The sequence below is a fragment of the Dama dama genome, chromosome 23 (assembly GCF_033118175.1).
Source record: "Dama dama isolate Ldn47 chromosome 23, ASM3311817v1, whole genome shotgun sequence".
NCBI classification, from domain to species: Eukaryota; Metazoa; Chordata; class Mammalia; order Artiodactyla; family Cervidae; genus Dama; species Dama dama.
In genome coordinates this window covers 80,343,005-80,369,543 of record NC_083703.1, presented here as the reverse complement: position 1 = coordinate 80,369,543, position 26,539 = coordinate 80,343,005, and the positions used below count along the sequence as shown (strand labels likewise).

At 43.9% G+C, this 26,539-nt stretch overlaps 1 protein-coding gene and 1 long non-coding RNA gene across 4 annotated transcripts in view; one reads left to right on the top strand and one right to left on the bottom strand.

The window, feature by feature from the left end:
- TSHZ2 (teashirt zinc finger homeobox 2) overlaps nt 1-26,539 on the bottom strand; it is a 480,973-nt gene that overhangs the window by 361,097 nt on the left and 93,337 nt on the right. The gene's annotated exons all lie outside the window — the stretch shown is intronic.
- LOC133044508 (uncharacterized) lies at nt 8,174-22,169 on the top strand. Its single transcript, XR_009689956.1, has 3 exons — nt 8,174-8,254; nt 21,508-21,662; nt 21,922-22,169. It is a non-coding gene; the product is annotated as an uncharacterized LOC133044508 (long non-coding RNA).

The window sequence follows — 26,539 nt, the reverse complement described above, 5'->3', positions numbered from 1 at the left end:
TACGAAGGATTCTCACGGTACAGCTTCACATCATCAGCAGTCTCCTATTTCTGCACGTCCATGCACGTGCACCTACAAAGCATAGTCTGGTCTATGTTTTTCATTAAACCTAACAAGCGTTTTCATTGCAACATACAGGCCAAGCTTAAGAGCAATGATTTTCCATCTGGTAACCAGACTTCAGGACACATTTTAAGCAACTAACTGGACATGCCGCATGGATCCCTTGGGCCAAATGGAAACTGGAAATAGCACAAATGAACTGGGAGGCTTGAGACAGCATTTCTGCAAGATATAAAGGCCAAAGGAGGCGAAGGCACTCTGAGTTTCTGCTTGCTCAGGAACCTGGAGTTGCTCACAGTCATGTGGGTATTATACTAGGCCCTGGTCCAGACACCTCAACCTTTTTCCTGGTCAGATTGGGCAGCACCCCCTTATTTCTATTGGGAAAAGGATGGGACCAGTTTGGGGAAAACTGAGCATAGAAGAGAATTGTTACTGCCCCCAGATGGTCAGCTGACGGGGCTTAAATCAAAGGATCTCAGCCAAGGGCACTCTGGGCAATGTCTGGGAACATTTTTGGTTGACACAACTGGGAAGTTGTGCTAGCATCTGGCATGTTGAGCCTGAGAATGCCGCTACATGCCCTACACAGCACAGGACAGCCGCCCACAGGAGAGAGGGACATGTCTTCACCCACCCCCATGTCATAGGGTCAAGTTCAGCAAAGCAAACCTGGCTTGAATGATGAAGATGATGCTGACAATCGTGATGACACAAATAATTAAAGCTCCTGTTTATTGAATGACCACCTCAAGCCCGCCTCTTATTTTCTTCATTGTCTATTTATTTACTATTCAACTTACCATTACTATTTAAGTCTCATACTAACTCCCATACTGTTTATGAGGTTCTCAAGGCAAGAATACCGAAATGGTTTGCCATTCCTAATCTTCTCCAGTAACGAGATCAAACCAGTCAATGCTAAGGGAAATCAACCCTGAATACTTTTTGGAATGACTGATGTTGAAGCTGAAGCTCCAGTACTTTGGCCACCTGATGCCAAGAGAGGATTCACTGGAAAACACCCTGATGCTGGGAAAGATTAAGGGCAGGAGGAGAACGGGGTGACAGAGGACGAGATGGTTGGATGGCATCATCGATTCAATGGACACGGATTGGAGCAAACTCCAGGAGATATTGAAGGACAGGGAAGCCTGGCTTGCTGCAGTCCATGCAGTCACAAAGAGTCAGACACAACTTCACAACTGAACAATAATTAACTCCCAATTGTTCTATGGAGGGAAGAAAACTCCAGACTCTTGAGATATTAAGCAACTTGCCTAAGGTCCAGACCGAGAATGTGCCAAAACTGGGATTCAAACCTGGAACTACATGACCCCAGCACACTTAAACCCTGGACCACACAGCCTGAGTTTCTTTTGCGGCTAGGTTTGGGTAGATCACTGAGTTCTGAAAACCTTCCCCAGGCTTATCTGGAGAGAGCACAAGCAGTTTCCTCTGCTGAAAGTCTGTCCATCAGAGCCCTAGAAGCTGTTCTTTCTCCCTTTCATGTCTTTTCCCTGTGGGATGAGGTAATCACCCTACTCTCATATGATAACCAATACATGGTGATTCTCACCCTGGGGTGATTGTGGCTCCCAGGGGACATCTCTAATTGTCACAACTTGAGGTGAGGGGACAGGAGACACTACTGAACTTCCAGGTTTGAATCCCTGGAATTTTGGCGCATTCTTGCTATGTGATCTTGGACAAGCTACATAATAACTCAGACAGCAGAGGAGCCCAGCAGAGAGAGAGGCCAGGGATGTTGCTGACGATTTTACACTGTACAGGAGAGACCCCACAGTACAGGTTTCGGCCTCAAATGTCAATAGCGCCCAGGTCAAGAAACCCTGAAGTAGAAGCAAAGTGTAAAATCAAGAGTTGGTGAGAAAGCTAGCTTTTTATATGGTAAAACATTGTTGCTGCTTTCTATGTCACCCCTTAATTCTGCTTCTGATCTTGCTTCAGGACCCCCACTCAGAGCCCATGGAATTCTGCAGGAGCTGGAAGCTCCCCTGCATCGCCAGGGAAGACATGGTCCAGACCTGACTTATCGGAGCAGCCTATTTATCTGGCAAAAGTGGTTGGTTGGGTCTGACACCAGCACCGCCAATCTGATGCCATAGGATATTGACTGAAACTTCTAAAGGAGGCCAGATCCTTGAAGCTAGACTTACTCCTGGGGCCAATGAAGGTGGGGCTTCTGGGGGCCACCTGGTCACCATGCAGAGAGGGACTGCCCCAATATGGAGCCAACACTGCAGAGGCGGACCAGAGAAATATCCAGAGGGAACCAAGCATTTGTGATATAATTTGAGGCCTTGAACTAGCAATACCTGAAGTCAGCTATCCTGGACTTTTGACATACAAGCCAGTAGGCTGTCCAGTGATTTAAGCCATTTGGAGTTGCATTTTTCTGCCCCCCTGCAACTGGAAGAGGCCCAGCTGATATCTTTTCCTTTGAGGTCTTGATAACACAAATGACTTTCATTGAAAAACAAAAATAAAGAGATGTCTGCAAATTCCTTTGCATTCTCTACAAGAGATTTCATAATGCAATATGTAAATCTGGGGAAAACTCTGGAAGGCAGAATTTTCCTGACAAAGGATATCTAACAGAACAGCCACTGGCTATTCATAACACGAGAAAAAGCTGGCAGCCCTGATTTCTGGAAGTCAGGTACAGAGCGCTGTAGGTTTCATCTATCTTGTCAAGAGTCTAGGTGTGCTGGGAGAGCAGGAGCGTTTCTGACGCCTGTTATAATGACATCCATGATGCAGGTGTACATGTCAAGCTCTCAGCCGACTCATGTGCAGTGTTAGAAAGAGGATGCTCGCAGACGCATAGCACTGGAGGGAGAAAGCCCATGAACACGCTCGTGTAAAATGGGAATTGCACTAAAAGGATCTCCTAGGTGAAAAATGTACTGTGGCAAGTCTGGAACCCATGCAGAGGACCTCCACCCAGGTGCAGAGTCCAGGCGATGTTCAGGATGGTCACAGCAATGACTCCCAGAGCACACAGCTGGAGTCACAAGCTGGGTGATCTTAGGGGGCCCTTGAGGAATCGTGTAAGTAATCTGAATAGTTACAAAATTGCTTTTAAAGAGAATGGAGATAAAAACATAACTAGCACATCAAACAAGGAGTTCAGTGACTTTTATTGCTGAGTACAGGAGTCAGCAAATGTTTTCTGTAAAGAACCAAATAGTAAATATTTTTAGATCTGTGAGCCAGCCAGTCTCTACTCAACTACTTACTTCTGTCCTTGCAGTGTGAAGGCATCCTTAGTGAAGACAGTAATGAATGGGCATGGCTGTGTTCCAATCAAAATTTATTTACAAAAAAAACCATTTAATTCAGGTGGAGCATAGATCCGATTAAAGTCATACAGTAGGCTGAAGAGAGTTGAAAACTGGTGAACTCTGTGTGGGATCCTGCGCTTTCAGGGCTATTCACGATGGTGATAACAAATAATAATAATAATAATAATCTTTGAATCATTTATTCTTCACTTATATGTGCTTTTGGAACGTCTATATGTGCCAGAACACTGTACGAGACACCACGATCCAATTGTGAATACGACAGGCACAGTCTGTCCCTGACTAATTTTGCTGTGAGCTCTGGAAGAAAAGGTTATTGGTAGGAGAGTAGTGGAAGCGTCTCTGAGGAAGTAACACAGAAATAAACAACCGAAGGAAGAAGCCAGTCTTGAGAAAAGCTGGGCGACTCGCATTCTTGAGAGGAGGAAACAGCTCGGGCCCCTGCTCTGAGGCGGGAAAGAGGTCCAGGCGCTCCTTCGGGGTGACTGGAGCCCCCCTGGGGAGGGAGGGGACAGGGGGGCCCGCCTGCCGGGAGAGGAGCCGTGACGGAGAGACGGGGAAGACACGGGGGCGCCCAGGAAGCGTCAGCAGAGGACAGGCTGAGGCCACGTCCACGATAAGCCTGCTCCCACTTCTCTGGGCCAGGGGACTGCAGGGGGCGGAACGAGCAGCAGTCTTTCCCGCGACGACCCCGGGAGCACGGCAACGAGAGCCTCTGGCACGGGAGGAGAATCTACTGGGCCAGGCCCGCGCTGCTCTGAGCATTACTCACCGGCTTCTCCCGGTAACCTGCTGGAGGCGGGCTATACTGATCTCCCCTTTACAAAAGCAGAACCTGAAGACCTGAGCGGTGCAGGACGACGACCAGGTTCCTATCGGTGGGGAGAATCAGAGCCCTGACGTGGCCCAGGTTTGTATGACTCCAAGGGTCAAGCTCTCATACTGAATATCTTAGGGGTTGGCAAACTACAATCCAAGGACCAAATCTGGCCCTCGACTTGTTTTATAAATAAAGTTTTATGGAAAAACGGCCATAGCCACTTGTTTACATAGTCTATAGCTGCTTTCCAGTTGAATAATTGCTGCAAAGGCCTTAAGACCTGCAAAGCCAAAATTAGATACTATCTAGCTCTCTACAAAAGAGCTTGCCAAACCCTGGTCTAAGCTATGGGCTTCCCTCGTGGCTCAGATGATAAAGAATCTGCCTGCAATACAGGAGACCTGGGTTCGATCCCTGGGCTGGGAAGATCTCCTGGAGGAGGGCATGGCAACTCACTCCAGCGTTCTTGCCTGGAGAACCCCATGGACAGAGGAGCCTGGTGGGCTATAGACCACGGGGTCACAAAGAGTTGGACACGACTGAACGACTAAGCACAGCATGGGTCTAAGCTATGAGGGCATGAAGTTCATTCTTGCTAGTAGACTGTCCAAAATGAAAAAGATGCGTCTAAGACACTTTTCCACCAGCTTCACTCTCCCAGAATATTTTTACCTTCTTCTCAGATCCTTTTCCCATTCTGTCCTCACGCAGCATTGTATTTTATTTATTTTTTTTGAACATTTGATGTTTTATTTGTTTTTATTTTGCCCTTAGGACTTAAAGGTGATTTTTTAAAAATCCAGTGATATACAAATTACAACAAGGAGAGAAATATTTTTTAAAAGTTTTTCAGAAGGAACTAATGACATAGCATGTGATCATCTGTTCCTACAAGGGAATAGAGTTTCCTTCTCCCTATGGTTAACGTTTATCCTCCTGGGGATGCCTCGTGTGTTAGGCTGTCTTGAGGGAGAACTAGACTAGCAACCCGCACACTTTCTTTGTCAAACAGATCAGAGTCAACCACGAACAGGGATGCACGCTGACTGACGGAATGCCATCTGGCAGTGGGAGCTGAGGTGGGGAGCGAGTCCTGGGTTTGAATTCCAGCTGAAATCTCAGGCGATGTTTTCTTGACTCAGTTTACACATCAACGTGACGAGAATGGTAACTAGCATGGCCTCCAGTCCCTCCACATAGAATTAGAATTGACGTCAAAAGGCCCTCCCCTGGTGAACCAACAGAAGCACCATTTTTTTAGCATACTCTCTGAACGTCAGCTACACAATAATGAAGTGTTTTATCCACACTAGCTGGAAATCTCATGAAGAGTGCCTCATCTCCTCCTGGAAAGGGAGTTGTGATGTTTTTGCTTTTGTGGAAATTCAAGTTAAGGGAATGGACGGATCATCCAAAGAATGGGTTTGCTTAAACAATGATAAAATGAGAATATGGATGATTTCAGAAGTGGGCAAATGTTTTAAAATGACTTAAGCCATCTTCTGAGCAAAGCAACTTGAATCTATGGCTCTGCTCATCAGATAAAACCTGGGAGGGAGATGAACTTGAGACACATACCAGAAGACGACACAGATTCTTGCAGGGGTCTGGGTCTGGCAAACCTCAGCATCTCTGCCCTGCCTTCATCAATGCTGCCATGATAGACACACCTCTTGTACTATTATTCTATCTTTAAATAAACTCAGTTCTTAAATAAATGTATTCGAACAGTAAATTTTATATCAGAACTGACAGTGAGAAGCTGGCAATAATAGCTACCAAATTGCCGGTTTGATTTGGCCCTCATTTTATATGAAAACTGCACATTAAAATAAACACATTACAATTAAATTGTTAAGAAGTTTATCTACCATTTAAAATGCCACTATGTACTATCAGGGATTCACGTGTCTTCCAAAATACTCCCCTAAGGGGATATAAAAATTCACACACGTAAACATTTTCTTTGATATAGTAAGCATTTTATTTGAATTAAATATTAAATGGTATGAAGTGTGTACACGTGTTTTGTTATATGAAAACATGGCATGTTTAAAACGAACCAGCCAACAGAAAGCGGGATGAGGCTGCAGCGAGACCTGAGCTACCTGGAGGCTGAGGAGTGTACACACGCCATTAATGACTCATTACCTTGAACAGAGGCTCAACAAAGCCTTTGTTTATTCTGCAAACCATGTCAGGATAACTGCTGCAAGTTAAGATGCTGAGGAAGCCTCCTGAAGTGTACCTGTGTGTGTGGGCTTGGGGTCCCTGGGAAGCCAGGTGCTTGCAGGCCTTTAGGCAGCCAGGGAAGTGGCATTCCTGGTCTTACCAAGGTGCCCTCCATGCCAACCCAAGGCCAGGTTCTTGATTGCACTCGGCGGCCTAAGTTCTGTCAATTAGAAGGAAAGCCTTGTTTGGTATCAAACAGCAGCGCACCCGCCTCCAGGGACCACATCCCACCTCCGTCCATCCCACCACCGGCAGAGAGGCCTGAGGGTTGCCCACCTTCCTCAGCATGATCTGGGCACTTGCTGCTCCTACTGACCAGGAGGTTTCCTTCTTGCTCTTTATCTAGACAGCTTATTCTCACTCTCTGCGACTCATCTAAACGTCAGCTTATCACAGAGTTTGCAGATGACCCTTCATCCTATGATCTGGCATGATATCTTTATAGCTTTCGTCTCTGTCCAAAAATCATATCTATTTGCTTAAATGGTTAATCTCAGGTTCCTCAACTGGGCAGTGCATTCTTTAAAGGCAAAGCCTTTTAGTCCCTTAACGTAGACACATCCCACTCTCCTGTGTCTTCAAGGACATTTTAAAATATATATATATATATATTTTTTTCCAGTTCATACATAATAGAATGACATTTATAAACTTTCAATTTTCTGTGTAACATAACCATAAAAGAATGCAAGGGCATCTATATTCAATTGTTTTTGTGTGCATGTGTGCTTTCTAGGGGGAAATCCATCTATCTCTTAACAGACAGCCTTTGAATCAAGCCCTTCCGTAAAATTTATGTATGTTTTAATAATTTCCTTGCTGGTATAAATGCTTTGTATCTGAAAAGTTATCCGGGGTATTACATAAAAGATTTGCTTGACCTTATGAAGTTAAGTCATAGTCATTGAATTTTAGGAAGGATTAAGGGTTAAGCTTATAAAAAGTATTAGATGTAAGTAAACTTCATATTGGCCAACAGCAAGAGGTAGTCTATGAATATCATTTTTTTGAATTAAGGATTAATATTTAACATTCCCAAATTATGTTTTAAGTGTTTGGTAGGACTGGTTAAAAAATAGTTTATTTTCAATGTTTCTTTAAATTTCAAATAAAACTTATAGTTAAAATGTTAAAAATTTATGTGCCATGCCAGGTGTAGTGGCTAGCATGTAACAGATATTCCATAAAGGCTGTTGAATAAATGAACCGACTTATGAAGACCGACTTTCCAAGCCCTGGGAAAAAATCCGGATTCATCACTTTCCATTATGGGGCAAAACCTATATTTCCTTTTCAACTTACTTGCCTGCCTGCAATTTAAAAGAACTCTTTTTTTTTTCCTTTAAATCCCATTCCTAGACCTGTCACTCCTGGGTTAAACAAGCTCACTTAATATTTTTTTTCCCCTTGTGGGCTTTGCTTGGGCCCCATAGATGTGCCACGTATGTTTTATGAGCTAACATTTATTTTAGACACTGTGGCCCGTTGGACACGATCTTGTAAGCCTGAGCTCTCAGCTGACATGCTGTTGAACGTAATGGGGAGGTTTAAAAAGGTATCACCGAGGAGTCGAGTGGACTGCAGGGTGCCAGGGCCAAGGAGAGTGGGCGGTGGAGCCACAGAAAGCCTCACGCTCTCTCTCCCTGGCAGCCAAAGCCCTGTTGCTGCGACCTGCAGTTTCAGGAAGCCGTGCCCAAGCCAGGCGGAGGACGCAAAACCACCTAACTGCTGTCCTCGGGCGCAGCACTCCTGATACGGCTGGAAGCTGAACCGCAGCATTTCACAAGCAGGGCTGGACACTCTGATCTAGGTGAGTGGCAGCTGGGGCGTCTTCGAGTTGTGTGTGGAATTTTGGATGGAATCCATAGGCCCCAGAAATTCCAGAACACTCTCTCCCTCGGACAGGGTCTTCAATTAATGATGGAAGCTAAGATGTTGTTGGGCATAAATACACTTTGAAAGAATGCCATACCTCAAAGCACAGGGGAATTCACCTGAGGAAAGGGAATTTTATAGGTATCTGAAAGCCATAAAATCTTCATTTAGATGGAAATTGTTTACAAAAATTTTATTTAGTTATTCATTTTGTGTTTTGGGGACAAAGTTGTCAGTCCAGCAGAACAAAGCCACTTAAAACTGGAGGAACACCAGTGAAATGAAGGGTTAAAATTGGTGTCCTCAATTCAGTTCAAATCAGACATTCACTTAATGCCAATTCTTTGCTAGTGATTTAAGGACAGAGACAAACAGGCCTTATAAGGTCCTGAATTTTTCCTTCACAGGCTCAAAAAAATTAGTCACTGCACTTCCCTGTGGTCTGTCCAGCCCCAGCAGATTGTAAAGACACGAGAGTAGAAATGTGGCCTGTTCACTTCTAAATTCCCAGTCTAATCCAAAGCCTGGAACATAGTAAGTTCCCAATGAAAACTTGAAACAAATCATAAGCCCCAGCAGCCTTTCCTGGTGGCTCAGTGGTAAAGAATCTGCCTGCCAGTGGAGGAAACATGGGTTTGATCCCTGGGTCAGGAAGATCCTTGGAGAAGAAAACAGCATCCCACTCCAGTATTCTTGCCTGGAGAATCTCATAGACAGAGGAGACTGGTGGGCTACCCAGTCCATGGGGTTGCAAAGAAAAGGACAGGACTAAATGACTAAGGAGACACAAGGCCCACTGCCTGCCCTCAGGGAGCTCACTGCCAGCAGTGTTTTGAGAGGAGTCCTTGCCTTCTTTCAGAAGGCTTCTTCCTTGTCTATAAAATGGGAATAGTAAAGAGATACATAAAGCGTAATATATATGATGTCTTGACCTGGGGCCTAGGACTTAAAGTAAGTTTTCAGCAGATGACAGTGCTAAACACATCGGTTTTGTCCTACTTTAAGAACAGGGACCCTGCTCCTAAGCAGTCAGTCTGGGTTTGTTTCCTCATTCTTCTGCCAATAGCCTGAGTCCTATTTCAGATTCTCCATGAGTAGCAAGACGTTGTCACTGATGGTGAAGTGTCTATCATCACCGCTTAGCTGACCCACCAGGGCTTCCCGGGTGCCTCAGATGGTAGAGAGTCTGCCTGCCATTCAAGAGACCCAGGTTCAATCCCTGGATCAGGAAGACCCCCTGCAGAAGGAAATGGCAACCCACTCCAGTATTCTTGCCTGGAGAATCCCATGGACAGAGGAGCCTGGCGGACTATGGTGCATGGAGTGGCAAAGAGTTGGACAAGACTGAGTGACTGACACTGATACACACAGCCAACCCACCGGGAGCTGGTGCAGAGCTAAATTCCTCAGATATAGAATGAAGTAGAAAGTTATCCCATTTTACAGGGAAGCAAGCAGAGACCCAGAGGGATGACACAGCTTTATTTGCCTTAAAAGTCTAGTAAATGGTAATTACTATTTATTGTAGAGAAAATCAGTAATTTACACTCTCAATAAATTGCTTTAGCAAAAGCTAAACATTTGTTCAAAAAGCCCTGCTTTTTGTTTTAGTTAAGGGTATTTGCTTAAGAAGAGTTTGAACTGAGTTTGATTTCTGATTTTAAAACACACAAGAGATGCTTATTAGATACTGGAAGGAAGGAGACAAAGGAAGGAATCAGTGAGAACAAAGGAATAAATGAATAAGAACAAAGAAAAGGACCAATAAGTTTTAAAAAATTAAACATGAAATTGAGTCAGTCTTGATCATAAATGCTCACCTTTAAGCAGGATGCCCCTTATTAACCAACCTGGGAGTTTAGTCAGCAAATTTGATATTATTGGTTCTGTGTGGACAACACCTCATTCAGTTTTTAGCTAATGACATATTTTTAGGTTGTATCTCAGCATAACTAATGCAAAACAGTAAAAATCACAGTGGAAAAGAAAAAAAAACCCTAAAAGTCCACTTGAATGTCCAAATTGCTTTAAACACTCTTTAACACAATATAACTCCAATACAAAAATAATTCTTAGTTTCGTACAATTCTTCAAAAAGCAATTTAACCAATATACAAGTGCTGCTGCATGATTCAAGGGCTGGAAATTAAGCAGAATGTCTTTAGAGTAACTGCTCTGCATCCCACCGTTCCTTGCTCCTGCATTATAAGATTTTCATAGTTACAGGTGATATTATTACTTAGGGTCACATTGATTAATGTTTATTCCATGGCAGGCATTATGAGAAACACCTTACTATATCTTCTTATTTAATTTTTAATAATATTTTATTAATCATTTTTTAAATCGGGAAAGCCTAAAGAACAAACAATAGTAAGGAAAGCTATGATTTCACCTGAGAAAAATCAAAAGACATTAAAAAACAAAAGTAAAAGAAAGGTAATAAATGCTTTATGGTTAAAAAATTCAGGTAGGCAAGAAAGGTTGCTATTAAAAAAAAGGCATTGAAACAACACCCCATTTGTTCTTCTAAAGGGTAACTGCAAACTGGATGCTTTTTCTTTTTTTCTGGAGGTTTTTATGATTCCTTCCAGTATGAAAAAGAAAGCAAACTCCATACTATCTCATTTGATTTTAATCTTCATAACAATCTTATGAAGCAAGCACTACTGTTGTGCCCAATTTACAGATGAGGAAACTGATTCTTCAATCAGTTAAGTAATTTGCCCAATGTCTCACAAATAAAAAATGACAGGAACAGGCTTTGAACCTGAACTTCTGACTTTGGAAGCTGTTTGTTCTTTTCAGGTACTTGAATCACATCTGACAGTCCTCTTTGGGTTTTCTGATGTGGGCAGCAGTGAAAAAGAAAGTGGATAAAGTGAATAAGGGGCCACCAACCTTGGTCATATGGACCAAACCAGTATACACGTGAGGCTTCATAATCATTTTTTGCAGGTGTATTTAAATTACAAGCCTAAAAAAAAATAAAATAAATTACAAGCCTGAATACCATGTGTCAGGCCTACAACTAACGTCTACTTGCCTAGGGAAGGTGATATTTGGGGTAAATATAATGTTGACAAGTGCATTTAGGGGCAGGCTGACAAACACAAAGGTTTAGTGTGCAGTTAATTACCAAACTATTGGTCAAATGTCTCACCGTAAATGCAGATGCAGTGAGGAACTCAGCTGTGCGCCCATATAGGAATGTGGACTTGGACGGGAAGCGTGTTTGAGCTGCTGGTTTTACAGATGGAGGGTAGGGAGCAGGCTGTGGTCATTTTGCCGGTCAGCTGGAACTGCAAGGAGCTCCGGCCTCTGAAATTCCTTTGCTGAGTTTTCTCCTGAGTTACCACCCCTACGTGTCAATCTCTGGGCTTGCCTCAATCCACCCAAGCACACCGTTTCTAATATTTCTATCAGAGCAGAATTTGAAGTCTAATGAAACCATCCAATACAACACTTAACAAGATTTGGCATGGGCAATTTCTTAGGAATTATTGCCTTAAGTTCCCACCAGGTTTACAAAATGGACTTGGTGACTTCCAAGATGAAAGCACAGGTTTTTCAACCCCCACGTAAAGTCAACTCTTGCCAAATTGACCCTTTAACATTTACACAGCTTATCATTTCCAACTTTGTTCAGTGTGCTCTTTGGAAGTGCTATTTTAGGGGAAAGGCCTTTTACGAGGGAATAACCAGGGGAGAAGTCCTTTAAGAGGTCTAAAAAATGAGTTAGTCCAGCTAACATGGTGTTTTCCAAAAATAATGTACTTTTGCTAAAAGTGTAAAATTAACATCAAATGAAGATCTCTTAAGAAGCTCTAAAACTGAGATGACTATCTTAGTGGCATATAGTAGGGACTTGATGCAATCAGCGTGTTCTACACAGGTAATTACTTTTACTACTAATGGTGCCTCCCACTCAGTGAGAAAGATAAGAAGCTCCAACTCGACTTAATCACGAGGATGCTTCATTACTGCGCTACCACCTACTGGGTAAAACAATTCGCTTGTTCTATTCAGCAGCTCTCACAAATGAGAAAAATTTATTAACGGTAGAGCAGAATGGGACATATTTAGTATGTACAAAGGAGATTACCTACTCGATTTTAAAAATACACAGAGGATTCAAATCGGTGTATGGATCATCTTGAAATAAGATCTTTCTGGAAAAGTTTTGTTTTCATAATGTTGAAGCTGGTTTGCAATGACTGTCCACTTCAAGGTGCTTGGAGACCTTTTAGAGGTGGTAAGGGAGGTGACAGAAGACAGTCGTAGGTAAGGGGGTGACGGAATTAGACAAACGTGGAGTCAGCCGTGGGTGACCTTAGGTAAGTTATTCACCTTCTCTTTTCCTTCTTTTGTGTGGAATGAGGAATAAGCACAGTATCTGCCCCATTCTTACTTAAGGTCAGTGTGCTACAAGGCATATGCATGTTTCTAAAAGGAACCACGCTATTCCAAATCACACAATAAATCCACAGAGCTTGTGGGGAAGAAAAACGGACCTCGGAGCACAATGCTTATGTCAGTAACAAATAATAAAATAAGAGGCACCTAATAAGAATGATGGCACTGCTTTGCACATCAAATGGTTAAAAAATGCGTAAACACTATAATAAATGTGACATTTTATCTTGAAAAAGGTTTACAGAAGTGCATGCTAGCAGCGTTACAGCTGTGAGTTACTGTGAAGTGGTGGGTGGTGGGTTATCTGAAATTGAGTAGAAAGTTGTATCACCAGACATTGATGGGTGTGGCTTGTAACAGGCCTGGTTCGTTGGTAGGCAGTACATATTCAAGGTGGGCCCATGTGTGCCTTAATGCATCTCTATGTGGCTAGATACTTCCCCAGTGGCTCAGCGGTAAAGAATCCGCCTGCCAATTCAGGAGACACGGGTTCCATCCCTGAGTCAGGAAGATCCCCTGGAGAGGGAAATGGCAACCCCCTCCAGTATTCTTGCCTGGGAGACCCCGTGGGCAGAGGAGCCCGGTGGCTACAGTCCAGGGGGTGTCCAAACAACAGTAACAACGTGGCTTGATGCAGAAGTGTGCAGTTTTCGGTGTCAATCGGATGAAGTCAAACATACACAAATGCAAAATCCTTACGATGCTCAAGTGTATCAATCATGTAGGAACAGATTCCTATTTTCAGAAGCATTATAGCAGAACAGACTGTATCATAAGGATTGCGGAAGCTGATGTTGGTAAAGACACAGTGGGCACTCATGAAGTGTCACTGTCCCTGATGGTCAAGGCCACCTCAATTAAACTGGAGTCAGGTTCAATCCCCAAATCATAGCAGGCATATTTAGCCAGGTGGCCAATCTCTTTGCTGCTCTAGATCAGCAAAAATGATATGATGTTAAAGGGCTCTCCTACAAGGTCAATAGATAACATCTGTTACATGTTTTCACATTGTACCTTTGTCCTTGCCTACAACAATACCATTTCCTGTAAAGAGTTTAAGAACAAAGTCAGGAAATGCCATCCTCTTCCTTCAGTAGAAGTTGAAAACTATTCCATAAGAAGTAAGATTTTAGCTGCCCTTGGGGGGAAAGATTGGTGCTGCTACTCACAATGTTTGATTAACCCCGGAGAAGGGCAGGGCAGTTTCTCTCCGGAGCCTTTTAGTAAGAACAGGTAACACCCACGCAAGGTTCTCTGCACGTCTGGCACTATCAGAGCTCTGGATGTATTCACTTGCTTAAGACTAAAATCGTTCTATGCAATTGCTTTTCAAGTCTCAATGCTTCTTATCAAATTAGGTAAGCAGAACAAGTTTGGAAAGGCAGTCGGATTTCCAGAAAGTAGGCAGTAAGTTTTCACTGGGAAGCCCCAACTAGACGAGATTGCATAACCTAGGGGTCGACCTGGATTTGGAACCAGACCAACCAGGGTCAGGATCCTCTTCACAGCTGTGTGTTCTTGGGCACGTGACCTTTGCGGGCCTCGGTTCTCCCTTCTGTAACAAGGGGTTAATACAAGTCTCGGGATGCTCTTGTGAGAATTCAGTGAGAGACAGCAGGTAGGGGTTAGCAGGGCACGGGGCACAGAGTCAGCTCTCAGCAAGCGGTTCTTTTTATTTACACCTTTACTGTGACTTCCTCACAGCACAGGCCTGGTTGATATCCACGTAGTTAGCTACACGCACGAGCTCCAGCTATTTGCAAGAGCACCTGGCACCCACCCCACGCGGCAGCTGAGCGCTTGGGGTCGTGCATCCCGGATATCTCCTCTGCGGGTCCCGAATGCGCAGGGTGACCGCAGCACTGAGCCACACTGCCGTCTGTCAGCCCACGGGCGGTGGCCGCACCGCCGCGCTTCCTTCTTGCCGCCGCGCCTTCCTCCGCCCGCCCAACCTGGCTTCTCCTCCCAGGGGCCGCTGAGGGTGCTTCTGCTGCGTTCACCCCAGAGCTCCCCGTGGCCACGTGCGGCGGGGCCCTGGCCCGCTGGCGCCTCCTGAGCTCCCGGCAGGGTTTACCGCTCCTGCCCTCTTGGAACACTCTTCGCTTTGTCTCCCACCTGCCAAGCCAACCTGCCTTGATTTCCTTCTAACCTTTCTGAAGGCTCCTTCCCCGCGCTTCGGTGGGTTCTTTCTCCCTGACCCCTTTGAAGACTGGCCTTCCTCTGGGTTTTTATATTCTCTCTCTGGACAAGCGGGCGCACTGCCAGGGCATCATGACATCCTACTGGCTGGGATGTTCAAGCTGACATATCTGAGTGGTGAACTCAGTGTAGTGAGCACTCAGGGTATTCCTCACAGCTCTCCAGCATCTCACAATGATCTCACACTTAGCGGTTCCCCCCCTCTGTCATTCCCAGTAGCCCCTCTGTTGACAAAATACCCAAGTTTTATTGACTTTACCCGCTAAGTGTATCTCCTTCCACTCACTGCGCTCTATCTCTATGGCCAATAGCCTAGTCCAAGCTATCATTTTCCCCACCTTCCTACCGAACTAGCTTCCTCACAGCATCTTTGCATTCAGCCACATTTTACTGCAAGACATCCAGAACACGGCAGCCGGAGTAATGTTTTAAAGACAATCTGTCTATAAAATCCCCTGATTAAAGCCTATAACTCCCTAAGGCTCAAAGGCCAAATATAATGTTGTTAACATGGCAAAACCCTGAATACGATTATGTCCTCCATATGACTACGTCCTCCAATCCACTGTTGTTTTAAATCATTTCTGTTCATTCATTCATTCATGAAACATTTAAAGAGTGTCTAGTATATGTCAGGCAAATTACAGTTTTCTGAACTTGGCAAACTTCTTACAACAAACAAGTATTACTTGATATTTCAAGTGTTAAAAAATGCCTAGGAATCAATGCTATTGAAATGAAGTGCTTAAATCCACATTATACTCCCTATTTTGAGTAATCTCCCTAATAGTAAAGCTCTGTCCCCACATGTTTTTAGATCTGGGGTTTAGATCTTTGGCTTATAGAAATGTCTCTTTGTAAATATTTGCACACATATTGCTAGTGTAACGTTAGATTAGTGATGATATAAACCCCTCACTTCGTTCCCCTTTCCTTCTTACGGCTCAGCCCCCTGAGGCCGTCGGGTGAACTCCATGCCTAGGCATTCAGGAAGTCCAAGACACTGACATTCCAAACACCTGAAAGATGAGGGGTTGGGTAACAAAAACGTACCCGCATTGTACACAGAGCACATTTCAATCTTCTGCTGCAGTACTCAGAGAAGATTAAAGTGGTTGCAAATTTGAGAATTTTCAGAAAAGACAGGGAGAGTGAGTAGCCAGTTTCCATTGCATTTTTGCAAGTGAATATCAGGAAATTCATTATTAATTTTGTCCAAAGTGATGTAATCCAAACATTAGTCACTAACCTCCTTTTCAGAGATAACAAATGATCTATTAATTGCCACACTTACTGGCCTTTAGTCAGGCTTTGTTTTTCTTTGACTTTGGTTCAGCATTTGATGTCTCCACTGCCCCTTCTGAGTGACTCATTTTTGGCTTCCATGTACCCAAACCTCCTGAGTCTTCCTCCCTTCTGATTGGCTTTTCCATCATGACCCTGATGGTATTATTTTTACCACTGATCTTTCTGCCAAGCTTATGGTTCCATATCTCCGATACCCTGGGGACTATTTCCAACTGGTCACATTATTCCTTTGTTCTCTCCTGCTTTTCCACCAAAATGTATCTGTACACTCACCTCTGAGTCCCAGATCCCTTAGGAATACCACTAATCTCCTTGATACAAATATTCAAAACTCAGTACAGGGGGTCCTGTTTATGACCCTTTCTTTAAGGATTCCCCATTGCTCTCAGAATTGTGTCCAACATGGGTTTGTGTCTGGCAGTCTCTTTTATAATTTGACCCTGTCCAACCTTTCAGGATCCTCTGGTGACTCAGATGGTAAAGAATTTGTCCGCAGTGCAGGAGACCTGGGTTCCATCCCTGGGCCGGGAAGATCCCCTGGAGAAGGAAATGGCAACCCACTCCAGTATTCTTGCCTGGAGAATTCCATGGACGGAGAAGTCTAGCAGGCTACAGTCCATGGGGTCGCAAAGAGTCAGACACGACTGAGTGACTAACACTCACTTTCTCTAGTCCTCAGCCACACCAGACGTTTCTAAGTCCATCAAATGTGCCAACTTTTTTTGGCATCCTGTCCTTGGTAAGTTCTGTCCTAGAGTCCAGAGAGTTCCTCTCTGAGGTTTGCTCTCTCCTGGTCTGCCCTCCTCCCACCATCAGCCTAATTCACTCCTAACATCTTAGTTGTGAGCTTTAAGATCACTCATCTCAGTGAGCCTTCTCAACTTCTAGTCTGGGTCTCCCTGCCCTCTGGCCTCCACCCGTCACTTGTGAAGCATCCTCACTCATTTCAGAGCACTGAGCACATCTGGAATGTGCAGCCTGACACTGGTTTTCTCCACGAGACTGTGAGCTTCACGAAGTCAAGGTCTGTCTCATCCCCACATCCTCAGCGTCCAACATGCGGACACACACCCAGCAAGTTGAAGACGAGGGTAAATGAATGAAACCGTACTTCACTAACTCCATCACCAGCTATATGCAATCGGTTATCAAGTCCTGCCATTTTTCCTGTTACTGTCCCTGCATCCTTCCTTCCTGTCTCCATCATCCTTTCTGTTCACGCCCTGGTCCATACTCCCCTCATCTCTTGACTAGATTGTTACAGTATCTCAATGGTTCTCTTCAGATGTTTCTTTGCTACAAAGAATCTTGTACATTACTGCCAGATTAGCCTTCCTTGAAAAGATAATTGAGTTATTCCTTTGCTCAGAACCTCCTCATGGTCCTGTCCCATCCACAGAAAGAAATGGAAAGCGTCATAGTATCTCCGAGCTGACAGGGACCTTGAGGGCCATCTGGGGTAACCGCCTCTTACTCCCAATAAGGAGACTAAGGTCAGGAGGGGTGGGTGGCTTGCCTAAAACACAGAGCAGGAGATTCAGTCTGCCTGCAGAACGGCCTTGAGGGTTTGCCGGCTTGAAACACATCCATGCTCTCTCGCTGCCCAAAAAGGACGGTCCAAACTCCTTGCATGGTCTACCCGGGCTGGGGTAACCTGGTTGCTGCCGAGGGTGACCACCCTGTCCGAGTTCATGCAGGGCTCTCCTGATTTTAACACCGAAAGTCCCACATCCCAAGACGCCCTCAGTGCCCTGTGATCTGGGTCCGCTGACCACCCTACCCCTGTGCCCATCCTCAGCCTCAGGTCTCAGCTGTGTTCTCACCAGACACACCAGACACATCAGACTGCTTTCTGTTTCTAGAACACTCTGCCTAAACCCACTTCCCTCTGGGGCCTCTGCACTTGCGATGCTCCTTCTCCCTATCTACCCACAGTTACTTATGTCCGAGACTGGTACTCTAGACTTGTCACCAGGCTCTTTTGTTAGCTCAGCGACTGGCGCTTCCATAATCTGACTGCAAATCTCCTTGGTGTCCTTATTTATTCCTTCAACTCCAGTCACATCTGTGTTAAAAAACTACATGAATCATTGAAGTGATTAAAACACCAGCTGGATGAAAACCCCACGCTCTCTCATCCCCATTGCACAGATTATTAAAATGGTAAAAAGGAGTATGTTTTGCTCAGAGCTGACTGTGAGCCTGATGGCAGAGAAGGCAATAATGAAAGTCTGAGACTACCTGTCTTTTTTTAAATTTATTTGCATTACTCAATAGATTCCTATCTTAACAGCCCAGGGCCCTTCAGGCCAAGCACATCACAGTGATCTATTGTTGGGATAAAAATCTCCTGGTGATGACAGCCAGGATTGACAGGGATGTTTAAATCCTAAACTATGCTTTGGACGACATTCAATTTTTTGTCATGGAATTTCAAAATGTGACTGGAGCCTTTTCAAAGCTTTCCACACGGAGGAAATGCCAGGGACAGAGAGGACATGAAACAGCTGTGGTTGAGGGGGAGGAACATTGACCTTCAAGGCCAAATACCTTGGGAGAGATTGGGGCTCTGGCCAACGGGCTGTGTGACTTCCCTGAATCTCAACTGCTTCATCTGTACAATGGGCCTAGTAACATCTACCTCTGTTGAAAAAGGAGTGATGCATGAGCTGACCCCTTCGGCACCCTCCCTGGCACAGAGACGGTATGCCCTAATTTTTTGGTTACAAAATTACTAACACCTATATTTCCCATGAAGCTTTTTCCAAACTTGAATATTCCTTTATTATAAGTCCCTGAAACTCAATAAAAACAGGAATCGCTGTTTTCTTCATTGATTGTTTTGCAAGTTTTGTCTCCCTGTTTGGCCAGTGTAAATTTGAACTTCCCAAAAAAACTGAAGTTTTACCAAGCTCACTGTTACCTAGACCTTCTACACATTTCTCTGATTTTTACAATCTCACACCACCGGTCTCCTTCTGACTGGCTTTCTGGCCAGCTCATTTCCTGGCGAGTAACTGAGGCCCTACGAGAAGTCTTGGGGACACACAGACCAATGGATCCTGTCTCCTGCCCTATGGGAAGTCAAAATCCAGTAGATGAACAGACTTGCAAGGACATAATTTCAGCAATGGGATACTTTTCATACACTAGGTATATTAAGAGACAGTGAAAAAAAAGGGAAACATTGAACTTTTCAATCAGAGGAGGAAACATTTAACTTCACAAGGAGTAGTCAAGGAGAGTTCCATTGAAGAAGTGACATTTGGCCAGAAATTTAAAAAGATGAAAAAGAGTTTACCAAGACAGTTATCAAGGTATGAAAAGTTACACACATGTCACTTATAAACCAAGATTGGTAAGGCAAAGATCATTCCTTCATTTCTTGTCTCTACTGTCAGACTGCACACAGATTCCTTAAAATTTGGAAACGCATCTTTCATTTCTTTGGAAATCTCATTGTCTGTAGCAAAATCACGGCCCAGAGAAATCCTGCAACCAATCCTTGTGATAAATGGTCTCTACTTTTAGCTAATGTATAGTGAAAGTAACAAACACTGAGGTCAGTGGAAAACTATAATTAAACATACATATTTCAGAATGAAAAGTTACATCAATCAGCCTATACCCCAAACTGAAAATAGACCATTTTTTTTTTTTTTAAACTTGGCAGAACAGAGTTAATAGAAGATGGGAAGCACTCTTTTTAACTATTAAGACAGTTTTCCTGGACTGTTGAAAAGTGTCCATTAGCTCATCTCATTTCGCCATCTTCCTTTTAAAAAATAATAATCTCATTGTTAAAAATGACTCATACTTACTATGCTTAAGCAATAAAAATTATAAAGAAGAAAATTTAAAAGTCATCTAACATTCCAGCTTCTAGAAATAATTCCTAATCTTTGTTGAATTTATTTCAGATGTGTTTCTATCCATTTGTGTGGATGGAAGAAGACAAAAGCTGGACTGATGGATGGAGGAAGGGATGGATGGAAGTATGGATGGATAGTTGGATGAATGAATGGATAGATGGAAGGATGGGTGGATGAAAGGATGCATGGAAGAAATGTTCCTTTCCTCCCCAAGGTTGATAATCTCTCACCTTCTAGAAAATTTACCTGCTTGACCCACAGTGAACCAGAGGAAATGTCCCAGTCTCACACAATTCCTGTACTTTCCAAATGCCTAATACTGACTTTCCAATGTAATTTTGGAAAACCATCCAGGGATGATGTCAAAATATCCATCTGAGAAGAGGGGAATGAAGCCAAAGCAGTTATTTTTCATCATATTGATTAAAATCTATGGATAGTTTATGGATTTCATGAGTTCTTAGAAATAGGATAGGAACAATACATCATTTAGATTCACTCTCTCCTGTTGTAGTGAGGACTAAGGAGACTAGTAGGAAAATCTTATTGTGCAAGCTTACAAAATAAGGAGGGGACAGAAATCCTACTGAGAGTGAGGTCTACTCCTCGTAACCCCACCTCCCAGGGCTCCCGTGAGCCCCGGAGAGCAGCACTGGTAAAGGGCTCACTTCTAAGATGGGAAGTAGTCGGAGCCCCGCCCCTCCCCCAGGGTGGGTGTTAATATGGCCACATCAGTATTGCTTTGTTGTCTGCACTGAACATTCTCTTTCTACTCATATTTATTTGCACATTATGTTCTTTTAAAGAAGCTGGGAACATGGGCTGTGTAACTTTAAAGACATGTCCTCCATCTACTGGAAGGATAATGACGTCCTAAACTACTGTTTCTACCCGATTTAGCATTCTTGATACTTCTTGATCTGGATGTGTAGGTCAGGGGGAAAAATTCCCAGCACCCAGAGCAGCATGGAAGCACAGAACATTCCCGAACCCACATTACCTCCTGCCTCTCCACCAGAGTTGCTCAGCTTGGACACCAGGCATATTTGGAGTCAGATAATTCTTTGTCGTGGGGACTGTCCTGTGGGATGTTTAGCAGCATCCCCAACCTCTCCCCTCTGGAAGCCAGCAGCAAGTCCCCAGTTCTGAAAACTGCAAATATCTTTAGAAATTGCCAAATGACCCCGGGGGAGTGGCCTAAATCACCCCCAGGTTGAGAACAAATGATCTAAACCCTGGCAAATGCAAAGTTCTTTGTGTCTCCCATAAAAAAAGACAAAAGGGATTTTGAGGGTGTTTTTGTGTGGTGTGTGTGTGTTTGGGTTCTTTTGGATTATTTATTTTGGTTTGGTTTTTGAGAGAGAAATACATTCAGTACTGAATCATTCTCTAGGAGTCGTCAGAGGACATGACTTCATGGATGTCTCTGGACCCAGGGGAGAGGAAAAAGATCTTGGAGGGGTGATAAAATGCATCGTCAGTGTTTGTCTGATCAAAAAGCAAGCTCTAGGTTTTCCTGACCTGCACCTTTAAGAACTGCAAGCACAGGTAGGTCCATGTGACAGTCCCCACCCCAGAAGCCTGCTCTCCTTTTGAAGTCGCAATAACAACTAAAGAAGAGGGCTGGAAACCCTGCAGGCCTCTATTTTCATTAGAGGCACCAACAGGAAAGAAGCAGGGAGGAAACGACTGCTTTGACTTTTTTGGATCACTTGAAACATCGACGCATTGCCAATTACGGCAGCTGTAGATGCTTAATCTTTTGGGGACGCGAGCAGTTTCTGAATTGTGAATTTTAATTTTCCAGTTGGAGTTCAGATGACTGGCTCAACAATGTCTAGGAGCTCCTTAAAGATAGTCACTAATTAATGAACACGAAGCCCCGGTTTGTGAGACATTTGAAACAACGCAGAACAAGGCTCTCTGCGCTGCGTACTTTGGGGACTGGTCTGCAAGCGCGAGAGGCAGGAGAGACCTGACGGTGAGCGGAGGCCCAGTCCGCTCCTGAATCCCCGGATCGCCAGGTCGTCACGCGGAGGGGTTTTTCTCTTTAAATGCGACTTTCATTCCGAGAAAACAAAACAAAACAAAACAAAACAAAATAAAACTATCATTTGAGGCGTCAACTGTGTATGTGAATTTAGTAATATAAATGTAAGTGTTAGCATCTTACTAATCAAAAGGAAAATTGTTTTGTTCTAACGGTTTTGAAACTTCCCCATCCCTCAGACAAACAGTACCCATTACTTTAAACACCTCCGCGTCTAGTAATTGTTCAAAAATGTGTCGGGCTACCAGTAATTTAAGTCCTGTCAAAAATAAATCTCAGACACTCACTTCTTCCAGTCAGTGACTTGAAAAACACGCCCACATGTCAATTACGGGAAGCTTTAGCGATGTTTCTTTGTTCTGAATTTGTGTAAACACAAAAAGGTTCTTCCTCAGTAACAACTGTTTTCTAAAACCTATATAAATGTTTATGTGACCCTCCTTGCAACAACATCTAACAGAAGTAATAAGAGCCACTTCACTGGTAAACGCATGCACACACACAACTCGGTGTGTGCCTCTGGGTAATAAATGTACAAGTGTGAAATAACAGCGTAGCCCTTGTGAATTATTCTTTCCACAGAGGCCTGACCTTAAAGTATCTACGTTTTAAATTGTAAGTAAAAATGATCTACCTTTTCAGAAGGCAATAGTCACTGGCTCATTTCCATATTATCCAAAGGAGATTGCTTCACAGATAATTTCAAAATCACAGGTAAACAAATGAGTAGAAAAACTGTGACTGTAAAACTGAAATAATTCACAAAATTGGCACCTAATTAAGATAGGCTATTAGACAGAGTTTCTCCATGTAAAATTGTTCTCCACAGTTCAGACTTTAAATCTTATGAAGAGAACTCAATCTTGACTGCAATGTGTATATGCCTGTAAATAGCTAAATGTCGAGCTATAGATTAGGACTGTTAATGATTATCTAAGATTCTGCGTTTCTAATGTAATAGTATTTTTACTGACAAAGATTGTAATCATTTAATCATAAAAATCACCATTAAAACTTAGTATGTTATAAGGTCCCCATGAAGGTTTCCCTTGCTCAATCAAATAATTGAATTTCGAAGAAGGAAGGAAAGAAAAATAAATTGGGTTGACCTGATATGAATTGTTCCCTTCTCCCTCTCTGGTTCTCGGCCGTATGGACAAAAACAAATAAATGCCATTGAAAAATACACAGATGGACAATGCAAAGGTGTCGGAATGAGACCCTAAGTGGTCCTCTTTCCAGGGGTAAATTAGAATAAGTTGATTTTCATTAAGCGGGAACAGATCAATATTTCATTATTAACGTGGTGACAATTGCATGTTAATAAGAAGTCATCTTTTTTCAAGCTTCTAACTGCCAAGCCATTGGATTAATGACTTCCCTCAACCAGAGGAGCCTCTTTACATTTCCCCTCTTGTTCTATGGACACGTGAGCAGATGTGTGTGCTGTGTGTGTGGAAACGTTGACCTGTGCGCGGCAGGATTAGGAAACACCTTCTAATGTTTCCTTCAGGAAGCAAGGGGTTTTGCTAGCCTGTTTTCCCCTTGGATTTCCCTCCCCCCAGAACGTTCCCCATCATCTGTTTGTCACTGGGATTCAGACAATGATCCTCTTTGGCTGGTGGTAGTCTTACTGATAGAAGTAAAACCTTCTTTTCCCCCTCTCTTTCAGGAAGGAAGATAATAAGATAAATCATTAATTAAAGGGGCTGCATATGGCACAGATGGAACCCTACCCATGTGGCTGCCTCTCCCAACAGTTGAGGGTAAAGCGCGCCATAAATCACTCATGGTCCAGCAGACTCAATAGGAACCGTCTTGCCCTTTCCAGTGATGATAAACAACACACACTCCCAGCGCAGCCTATTAGGTATTCCAGAGTAGGTGAGCTATGAGATAACGCATTTATCCTTCTCGGGAAGGGATCTCTTCCTGTTTCACGTGGTGCGGAGAAAGCACACCAACTGAACGAGGCCTAATGAGGATTAATGCATTATTCCTCAGAGGACTCGGGCCTCTTCTCTTTTGTGCAGCCGTTAAATAATAACAAAATGAGATAAAATGGCCCCTGACGCTTCCCTCAGCAGTAAATCTGATGCTTCGTACGCTTACTTGGCTTTTTCCTTCCCTTCCCTTTCTCTTTTTTATTCTTCTACTTGTTTTTTTTTTAATTTTTTTTTTTAATTGAGGGTTCTTAGGTGTTCCTCCTCTAGATTAAGTTGAGATAACCGTTGCCTCTCAGCTCTTTGTGGGAAGAACCACATCTGGAATTCTTAAAAGTCAAATTCTTTGAAAAGTCAAAATAAAGTAGCAAGGTACTAAAAGCCGATGACAAGTTTCCCAGATTTTAAGAGCCAGTGAAGTTCACCTGGATCATGCCGATGAAGTCTAGTTCCCCTGTCACCTCTTAGAGCTTTCCTTCTGTATCATTTTACCATAGCTGGCAGTTTATCTCTGTGATCATTTAAATATCGGTCCTATTTGCATGCGGTTGAAGCAGAGGATCTACAGCCAGAGTAGGTATTTAATAAATAATCATCAAGGAATAAATAAAAGAATTCAGAAAAAGAAACTTAGAGTATGGTGTGCTTGGGAAGTCCTATGAGACGACCAGGAAGCCGCTATAATGACATGAAATGAAAATAAAACGCTTCATTTTAAGTCACGGAAGGAGTTCTGAAGGAGGTGAGTGACGCATCACGTTTTCAAACTATCCTCTCGGCCACACAGTGAACGTACCACGTTTGGAGCGGGTCAGAGGTGGAGTGGGGTCACACAGAGGGGTCACCCTCCGGAGACGGCCCAGGGAACGCCGTGGGGTCTGGGCGTGGGAGCTGGCGTGGGTATTCGCCAAATACATACTCTTGGAAGGGGACGTGGGGGGCGAGGAGGAGACAGCCTGCTTTTTGACACCTCCCCTCCAACTGGGGCACATTTATTTATGTTCCGCACAAAGATGTCATCTGTAGACTCCAACTGGAGACTTCCAGGGACGTTCCAATGACGTATTTCACCATTTCACACTTGGAGTTGTTTTTCTGTGAATTATAATTGCTTTTTACATAATGAACAACCTGCTCGAGAATGACAAAGCATAAAGAACTATTTCTCATGCCCTTTAAGACTGCAACAGAATAGGATGTGATTGGGGAAAAAAAAAATCAGTTGGTTTCTTTGGGAATAATCAGTGATTCGAGTGACAGTCGAATCTGGACCCACCAGTGCCCTCCTGTCTCCAGGAGGCAAACCATCGACATTAGAAAGGAACTCACTGGCCCTTGTCCAGCCGTGCAGACTGTGGCAAAATATCATGGCTCACTCCTTCAGGAATCACCAGTGGTGGGTTTGTTTTTAAACAGCCTTTGAAGTATGAGCAGTGGTCCCTTGCTGGGTGGAGGGCTCTTCCTTTGCTGCGTCTCCCCAGCCCCACTCTGCAGAAGGCAGTCCTAGTCCTGCAGACCAAGGAATCCAAGTCTTGTCTTGGGGATTTCTAAAGCAGACATGCCAGCCTCTTACAAAGTAGCTTCAGCTCTCCTGAAAGTGATAGGCCAAAGACATTTCACCTCCGCTCTCCACTTCCCTTTACCCAAAAGATAAGGATTCCTGGGTGCTGAGAGGAGTGTGTGTCGTGGGCTAGTAAAGGAGAAGCCGTCCTAGACACTTAGGCGTCGGCCTGTTGGAGAAGAAGCTCTGTGTTCTGCTTCCCAATGGCTATTTGCTGGACTGAGTCCTTGGCCCCCAGTAGGGTGAAGTGGGGGACAGCATGCAAGTTAATCCTTCAGGTGAGTCTGAAAGCAGAAGAACCTTCTGTTTCCATGCCTTGTGAAGAGACGCCCCTTCCACCAGTCCATGTTGCAGGAGCAGGAGACTAGAAGAAATACTTAAGTGCTATAACCAAGAAAGGGGGTCTGAGACATCGCTAGAAAAATACTAGACGTTCTAGAATAGCCTTCAGCCAGACATCAGAAGGGAAACTGCACATTCTGTGGGAGTTGGTATAGACAGAAGGTCGTAACTCAGGACCACATGTGACCTCCAAGTCCTTGGACACCGTCCCAGGAGGCTGAATGGACCCAGATCCCCTGATTTGACTCCAGCCAAGTTCTGTCATCCAACAGCACAGGTGTTCATAATAAGAATTTAATGCAGTTGTAGGAGGAAATAAAGTTAGGTTTCTCGCCATTTGGACGTAAGGCCACTGCATTTATGTCTATTACACAATAGTAGCATCTGTTGGGAGTAACGCACATGCCCCTGCGTTCAATGGCGAGCGTTCCGTACCTGCTTCCCAAGAGCAGGCACTTGAAGCTATCTCCCCAGGGGTGGGGACGGGCCACGTTCAACCACCTCTGATGTCACCAGCCCTGACAGTATC